General features: G+C 44.2%; 1 pseudogene; it reads right to left on the reverse strand.

Moving 5' to 3' along the window:
• The window catches only part of LOC110306564, a 2819-nt pseudogene extending 902 nt beyond the window's left edge, over nucleotides 1–1917 (reverse strand).
• Nucleotides 1918–9372: the final 7455 nt, after the last annotated feature.

Here is a 9372-nt window from a genome sequence, read left to right on the forward strand (position 1 = left end):
ACAGAGGCCCGCAGAGTACACAGGGAACTCAATGCCACAGCGATGGCAAATTCTGCAGGAGGGGTCCTTGGGCTTCTTCTCCTTGGCAGTGAAGATGACTGCAGCCCCTGGACGCTCTNGGTGGGGGAAGGGGTAGCCATTCTCCTTCAGCTGCTCCTGAGTGAGTAAGTACTGCCTAAGGTGGCTGTACAGGGCAGATCCTGCAGAGGCACTGGGTATCAGTGCTCTCAGCTCCTCTACCTGCTGGCTGCTGGGGCTGTTCAGTGAGAAGCTGGTTTTAGCTGCCAATTTGCCCCCCAGTACAACCTCATGGGGCACAACCCTGTGGCCACTGGCTTTGCTGAGGTTGACCATGGTGTTGGGGGCCAGCCCCCTTAGCTTCTTAAGGGTGTTCACGGCCACATTCAGGTATATGTTCTTGCTGGGACTGAGGTCATATGCCACCTTTTCCTCGNTCAGGGCCTTCTCAATGGCCTCCTGTTTGGACGTATAGAACTTGAGAAACTCCTCAATGAACAGGTGGAGATAACCTTGGCAGACCACAGTGGGGACCTTGCCGCCAAATTCTTTTGGGATGACGGGCTTCTTTAGACTCTGGAGTGATGGGCTGTGGACGATGCATTTGGGGGTGATGGTGGTTGTNATCTTAGATGCCATCCCTGACAGCGTGGGTGTCTTCAGTGGCTGACTGCCAGGTTTGGGACTGTGGGAAACCTGGCTGCTGCTGGCAGGGAGCACCCTCTTGGAACCTGTGAGGGCAGCAGCCAGTCNGGAGTTGGGTATGTGAACAATCCTCCTCTTCTCCCCTGGCACTGAGATGTGCACAGAGGAAAGCCCCTCAGTTGGCCCTGGGGTGGCCTGTAGCCAACTGGCCAACTCCCTCAGTGCTTGCTGTGCTCGAAGGTACCACACCTTCTGAGCAGTTGGGGGCTGTGCCGCAGGAGCCACGGGGGTCTTCTTTGGGGCCTCTGCCCCCTTGCCTGGCNTGCAAAGGTGTGAGACCTTCCTCTTCTGCCCTGGGAATGAAGTGGTCAGGCCCGCATGCATCTTTTCCTCAGCCTTCNCCTTGGGTGGCTGCTGGGTCAGCCAGTCCTTGTCTTCCATCTTCACCCTGGTGGACTCAGTGAAGATCTGCAGGCACTCCTCCATAGGGTCCACATGGAAGCCCACCTTCTGCTCCAGAGCCAAGTAGTCCACATCCTCCTCTGCACACTGGCTGGCTCCTGAGGACAGCAAGAAGGAGGAGGAGGAGGAGGAGGAGGAGAATGGGGAGGGCGTTGCAGGGGGCACAGGTTGTGAGGCCTTGAGACAAATGGGAAACTTTATCTCTTCCAGCCCCAGGCTGGAGTTGGAGTCTGATTCTGAGTCTGAGCTCATGCTGGGCAGGGTCGGGGGCCAGACCTGGGGTGCTCCCACTCCCACTCCTGAGTCCTTCTCCTTGCTCTCAGCCCCAAATAGCTCTGTGTGTCTCAGGTTCCGTTTTTTGAGCTTAGGGGTGTCTTGGGGGGCTCCTTTATTCAGGGAGCGGGCCTTGTGTTCCACCAACTTGCCCGAAGGCATCTTCCTTGCACTGCCACCTTTCCAGGTCAGTGGTGCACCAGGACCATGCCTAGAGTCCTGGGGCCCCGTGTTGGAAGTGCGGCCTAGCCCCCCTTTCCCTGGGCTGGCCACTGTGGTCACAGAGGATGACTTTTTCTTGGTTCCTTNAGGCCCCTGGGCCTTGCCCCTGGGGCTACTAGCANGCAGCTTCTTGTCTGCACAAACCTTTTCCTTCCCTCTGGGCCTGGCTGGGTCTTCCTCTGTCTTTCTTTTTTCTTTCTTGCAGACCTTGCCCTTGTGGCAGAGGCTAGCTGGGGTCCCAGTTTTCTTCTTTTTGGTTTTACTCTCCGTGGGTGCACCAGCATCTTGAGAGGCCATGGTTGGGGACTCCGGAACTCCTCCTCTCACTTGCCCTGGAGGCTTCTGCACGTGCTTTTTGGACTTCACCTCTGCTGTCTTGCCCTGAGGGCTAGAAATAATTTTTTTTTATCAAATTTCTGCACACAACATTGGATAGTATAGCTTAATTAAAATTTCATCTTATCTTTCCAAGGGATGTTGTTTTATATAAAAAAGAGCAGTCTAAGATTTCATAAAACACTTAGTAGATTCAGATACCATTTGAATAGTTTAAAGAAGTTTAGAGTACCCAACATTATAAGGTTACTTGTATTGATCATGCCTTTAATATATCACTAGAACANGCACAAATATGCACTGCTGCAGTCTGAATGGACATAGTCGGAATATGACAAAAACAATTTCAGTGCTAGAGAGATTGCTCAGCATTTGAAAGCACTGACCATTCTTCAGAGGTCCTGAGTTCAATTCCCAGTAACCACATGGTGGCTCACAACTATTTGCAATGGGTTCTGATGCAATCTTCTGGTTGGTGTGTGNGAAGACAGCTAGCATATTCTCATAAAAGTAAATAACTCTTACAAAAATGTTTCTCCAGTTCACAAAATGAATGAAAGCTTAAAGAAGCCACAGGTTTTGTTACTTAGATCCACGTTGGGACACAAAATAACACAGGAAACCAGTTGACATAGAAACATATGACAGTTACATGAAGTCCAGTGAAAACAGAGGAGCAAAGGCCAACCAGAAAGTTCATCTCCATCTCCTTAAGATGTGACAAAGGCTTAGTAACAAACCAACCATCCAAAATAGGNCAAAACAAATTAACAATAACAACAACATCCCCAGAAACACCACTGAGTTCATTTTCTGTTGGCCATCTCCTTCTGGGTATGGGACTTCCCCTTAAGAGTGGTTCTGTACATAGTGAGACCCCCTTGGAGAAAACCACCTTTTCCTTTGGGAGCAGTTACTAGAGATAGTGTCTGGAACCAAACCAGGTCCTCTGCAAGAATAGCCAATGCTCTGAACAACTGAGCTGTTTCTCCAGCCCATATCTGCTAGTTTTTACAAATGACATTTAAAAACATACAAATGAAAGCTAACTGAAAGCTTGGGATCCCCAAGCCCAGCCTTTTTGAGACTTTACTTTGCTATGGTGAGCACAGGACACACACAGCACCCCTGGTATTTTTCTTGTGTGCATCCATTTCAAATTCTACCTTTCCCCTCATAGTCCTATTAACCTATATCATAGTGCCTGAAGAAGACTCAAATATTGGCTACCTCTAACACTTAGCATAACTCACTCTTATTTTTCTGGACCAAGGCTAGTACCACACTAGTAAACATCATCTGTTGGTTCCAGTTTCATTTCTGTGGCTGTTGTTAAAATACTCGGAAGAAACACAATTTCCGGGAGGAGGGGCTTATCTGGCTTACAATTCCAGGTTACAACCCACCAAGGGATGTCAAGGCAGATAGTGAAATCCCAAAAGCAAGAGGGATGTGCTTTCTTGCAGAGAAGGAAGNAAGGAAGGAAGGAAGGAAGGAAGGAAGGAAGGAAGGAAGGAAGGAAGGAAGGAAGGAAGGAAGGAAGGAGGTAAGCTGGCAGGGAAGGCAACTCATGAAAGACCCCAGCTTCTGAGCAGCCAAGTCACCAAGGAAGCCCACAAGAGGTTCTAGCCATGGTTGTGGCTAGGTTACCTCTGCTCCCTAGCTTAAACTATCCTCGAAGAAAAATGGAAAATGTATGTTCTCCCAGAACATTCAACAACCAGGACCCGAATCCATGACCTACCTGGTATGTACCATCTTCTTTGAAGGAGGACAAAGAGACATTAGAAAGATGATTCTTTTTTTCTAAGTGTATTAGTCAGGGTTCTCTAGAGTCACAGAATTTATGGATAGTCTGTATATAGTAAAAGAATTTATTGATGACTTACAGTCGGCAGCCCAATTCCCAACAATGGTTCAGTCACAGCTGTGAATCGAAGTCCAAGGATCTAGCAGTTACTCAGTTTCACACAGCAAGCAGGCGAAGGAGTAAGAGCCAGATTCCCTTCTTCCAATGTCCTTATATTGTCTCCAGCAGAAAGTGTAGCCCAGATTAAAGGTGTGTTCCACCACACCTTTAATCCCAGACAAAAGGTGTAGCCCAGATTAAAGGTGTGTTCCTTAAACTCAGAGATTTAATCTTCTGGAATCCATAGCCACTATGGCTCAAGATCTCCATACCAAGATCCAGATCAGAAACTTCTATCTCCCAGCCTCCAGATTAGGGTCACTGGTGAGCCTTCCAATTCTGGATTGTAGTTCATTCCAAATATAGTCAAGTTGACAACCAGGAATAGCCACTACACTAAGATAGGGTTTTTCTGTGTATTTGAGGCTGTCCTGGAACTCTTTCTACAGAATATATTGGCTTGAATCAGATATCTGCTTGCCTCTGTCTCCCAAGGCAAAGGCAGCAAGATGAGACTACCTTGTCTCATCCTGGGCAGAGCTTAAGTAAATATACATGTCCCCAAAGCACTGCCTCCACAATGACACACCTCTAATCCAACAAGGCCACACCTCCCATTAGTACCACACCCTAATCCAAGCATAATTCAATCACCACACCAAACAAACTAACAAAGGACACTTCTTACTGCATACTGGTTTTCTATGGTAATGAGAGACAAAAGATGTTACTAAGGACAAGGTTAAAATTACGAATGTGGGAAATCAGAAAGGCATAGACCAAAACATGGGATGTAGGATTGAAAGAAAGGGATGGATATGTGTTCTTACAGTCAAGTCTCATTTTCCACACATGCATATCATAGGGGGTGCTTGTTCCATGATAATCCCTCATTGTCCTATGGTTATATAGAGAACAGCAATCTTACTACAATTCAACTAAGAGATTAGCTCTGTAAAACTGATTGGGTGGGTGACAGTGGGTAAAGGCTCTTGCTGCCATACTTGACTGCCTGAGTACAGTCTCAGATAGATGGAGAAGACATGTTTGTTCTCTGACCTTCACTAGCACATTGTGGTAGTTTTACACAGACACAGACACACATACAGACACAGACACACACACATGCACACACACACAAACTCACATACACAGTGATACACTAAGTGTAACAAAACCTTAATTTATATAGGTGTTTTGACTGCATGTACATCTGTAACAATGTAAATGCCTGATGCTGAAAGAGGCTATAACTGGGCATTTGATTCACTGGGTACTAGAGTAGCAGATATTTCTGAGCCACCATCTAAGTGTTGGGAATTAGTGCTCTTTACTGGTCCCTTCAACCTAATAACATTTACTGGTAAATGACTGATCACAGGCAATGCTTTCCTTTAGACCAGTTAAGAGCAATAATTCCCACCACCCACATGGTTGCAGACAGGCATGTGCTACTCTAGTACCCAGGGGGTCCAATGCCCTCTTTTAGCCTCCTTGGTCACCAAGTATGCATGTGGTTACAGATGGACATACAGACAAAACGCATAATAAAAGTATAAAATAAGATTTGTTACATGTAGTGCATGAGTGTGTGGGTGTTTGTTTTTGTGTGTGAGTGTGTGTGTGTGTAAAAGTACCACAACACCTGTGTGAAGGTCAGAGAACAACATGAAAGATTCTGATTTCTCCATCTATCTGAGACTGTACTCAGGCAGTCAAGCATGGCAGCAAGAGCCTTTACCCACTGTGACACCCAATCAGTTTTACAGAGCTGCTCTCTTAGTTGTGTTGTAATAGAATTGCTGTTCTCTGTATAACCATAGGACAATAAAGGATCATCATGATACAAGCATCCCATATGATATGCATGTGTGAAAATGAGACTTGACTGAAGAACACATATCCATCCTTTTTTAAAAAAAGATTAATTAATTTATTTATTTTATGTATATGAGTACACTGTAGTTGTACAGATCATTTTGAGCCATCATGTGTTTGCTGGGAATATGAATTCAGGACCTCTGATCTCTCTGCCTTGGCCTTCCTAACTGCAGTCAGATTTATTTATTATTAAATCTTCATTATTAAATCTAAGTGTCCTTAGCTGGGCATGGTGGCGCATGCCTTTAATCCCAGCATCTGGGAAGCAGAGGCAGGTGGATTTCTGAGTTCGAGGCCAGCCTGGTGTACAACGTGAGCTCCAGGACAGCCAGGGCTATACAGAGAAACCCTGTCTCAAAAAACCAAAAAAAAAAAAAAAAAAAAAAAAGTTCTCTTGTCCCCAAATCTTCAACAGCATGTTCTTTTCCTTATGATAACCATGCTGATTGGAGTGACATAGCATTTCAGCATAGCTTAATATACCACAAAGACATCTGCATATTTATGTTTATTTCAGCACTGCCCACAGCAGCCAAGTTATAGAATCACTCTGGATGCCTATCAAGAGATAGAGATATAAAGATATTGTATATATGCATAGTGGAGTTTGGACATCAAGAGTGAAGTTGTGTTGATTGCCATCAGAGATCATAGAAAACAAAATAAACCAAACTCAGAAGAACAACAACAACAAAAAATCTAAGTACCAGGCTGGTCAGTGGTGGTGCACGCCTTTAATCCCAGCACTTGGGAGGCAGAGGCATGCAGATTTCTGAGTTTGAGGCCAGCCTGGTTTACAAAGTGTGTTCCAGGACAGCAGGGCTACACAGAGAAACCCTATCTCAGAAAAAAAGAAAAAAAAAAAAAGAAGAAGAAGAAAAGAAAAAAATCTAAGTACAAAAGCTGTCTTGAGAGGTCCTAGATGAGGGCATCATATCTCTTTATGGATGGTTATGAGCCTCCATGTGATTTCTAGGATTTGAACTTAGGACCCTCGAAGAGTATTCAGTGCTCTTCTATCCAGCCCCATCTCTTTCTTTCAATCCTTTGTCCCAGATTTTTGTCTATGCATTTCTGATTTCCTACATTCATTATTTTAAAATTGTCCTCAGTGATCTCATTTGTCTCTCATTACCATAGAAAACCAGTATGTGGTAAGACTTGTGCTTTTGTTTGTTTGTATGGTGTGGTGATTGAATTATGCTTGAAGCAGGGTATGGTACTATCTGGAGGTGTGGCCTTGTTGGATTAAAGGTGCATCACTGTGTAGGCGGGGCTATGGAAAAGAGAATATATACTCAAGCTCTGCCCAGGATGAGACACAGTAGTCTTTCTTGCTGCCTTTGACGTGGGATGCAGAAGCAAGCAGATATCTGATCTAGGCCAACCTGGTCTGGAGAAAGAGTTCTAGGAAGCCCGCACTACACAGAAAAGCCCTATCTCAGATAGGAATAATCGTCTTTCTTGTGTCTTAGTACTCCTTCAGAGAAGATGGAGCTCCCCAGGTAGGTTGTTGGCTCGGGTCCTGGTTATGGAATGGTTTGAGAGTACATACATTTCCATTTTTCTACTTGGAAAGTTCAAGCTTGGGTGCAGAGGTAACCTTGCCACAACCATGGCTAGAACCTCTTCTGTGCTTTCTTGGAGACTAGGCTGCTTAGAAACTGGAGTCTTTCATGAGGTGCCTTGCCTGCCAGCTTACCTCCCTCCTTCCTTCTCTGCAAGGAAGCAAGTCCCTCTTGCTTTTGATTGTGTGTGGGATTTTACTAGCTGCCTTGACATCCCTTGGTGTGTTTTAACCTGGAATTGTAAAACAGAGAAGTCCCTCCTCCTGGAAATTGTGTTTTGCTGGAGTATTTTAACAACAGCCACAGAAATGAAACTGGAACCAACAGATGATGTTTACTAGTGTGGTCCTAGCCTTGGTCCAGAAAAGTAAGAGTGAGTTATGCTAAGTGTTAGAGGTAGCCAATATTTGAGTCTTCTTCAGGCACTATGATATAGGTTAATAGGACTATGAGGGGAAAGGTAGAATTTGAAATGGATGCACACAAGGGGTGCAGTGGGTATCTTGTGCTCACCATAGCAATGGCCAAAGTAAAGTCTCAAAAAGGCTGGGCTTGGGGATCCCAAGCTTTCAGTTAGCTTTCATTTGTATGTTTTTAAATGTCATTTGTAAAAACTAGCAGATATGGGCTGGAGAAACAGCTCAGTTGTTCAGAGCATTGGCTGTTCTTGCAGAGGACCTGGTTTGGTTCCAGACACTATCTCTAGTAACTGCTCCCAAAGGGAAAGTTAGTTTTCTCCAAGGGGGTCTCACTATGTACAAAACCACTCTTAAGGGGAAGTCCCATACCCAGAAGGAGATGGCCAACAGGAAATGAACTCAGTAGTGTTTCTGAGAATGTTGTTAGTTATTTCCTACTCTAGCTACTTGGTTTGTTACTAACACTTCTTACATCTTAAGAAGATGGAGATGAACTTTCTGGTTGGTCTTTGCTTTTCTGTTTTCACTGGATGCACCAGGACTTCGTGCAACTGTCATATGTTTCTATGGCAATTGCTTTCATGCCTTATTTTGTGTCCCAAAGTAGAACTAAGTAACAAAACCTGTGGCTTCTTCAAGTTTTCATTTTGTGAACTGAAAAAAAATTTTTTTAAGAGTTATTTATTGGGCTGATGAGATGGCTCAGCGGGTAAGGGCACTGATTGCTCTTCTGAAGGTCCTGAGTTCAAATCCCAGCAACCACATTGTGGCTCACAACCACCTATAATGAGATCTGACACCCTCTTCTGGTGTGTCTGAAGTCAGCTACAGTGAACTTATGTATAATAATAAATAAATCTTAAAAAAGAGTTATTTATTTTTATGAGCATACTCTAGCTGTCTTCATACACAGCAACCAGAAGATTGCATCTGAACCCACTGCAAATGTTTGTAAGCCACCATTCGGTTGTTGAGATTTGAATTCAGGACCTCTGGAAGAACAGTCAGTGAATTCAAGCACTGTACAATTTCTCCAGCCTTTAAATAGTGTTTATTATGTTTTGAGCACGTCTACTCAAAGTGCAGTGTTGCATATATGTGAGTGTTCTACTGATCTATTAAAGGCCGGAGAAACACAAATGATGTTGTAATTCTTGGGTACTCTAAACTTTAAAAATCTATTAAAATGGTATCTGAGTCTATTGAGTGTTTTATGAAATCTTAGCCTGCTCTTTATTCTATAGAACATGATTCCTTGGAATGATGAGATGAAATTTTTTGTTAAGTGGTATAATTGAATGTTGTGTGCAGAAATTTTGATAAAAAATTCTTTCTCAAATAGATTTCAAAGCAAAACTAATTTAATTTTTTTGTTGTTGTTGTTAAAATGTCAAGGCTGGGCCTGGAAGAGTAAAGTGGATCTGCTGCATTTGTCACTACTAGGGTTGACGACACCTTCCTGAGCACCAGGCCAGAAGCCTGAGAATTATTTTGCAGTTATCAGAAGACAGAACTCTGGAACACTGTTGACTGCCTGTGGATCTTCTATACTTACACTGTTGCTTTCAGATCTACCACTGTGAGATACTTCCTGGCACCCATCCTAAGACTGTAGTAGCTCTTGGAACTGAGTCACAGC

The sequence above is a fragment of the Mus caroli genome, chromosome 12 (assembly GCF_900094665.2).
Source record: "Mus caroli chromosome 12, CAROLI_EIJ_v1.1, whole genome shotgun sequence".
Classification (NCBI taxonomy): Eukaryota; Metazoa; Chordata; class Mammalia; order Rodentia; family Muridae; genus Mus; species Mus caroli.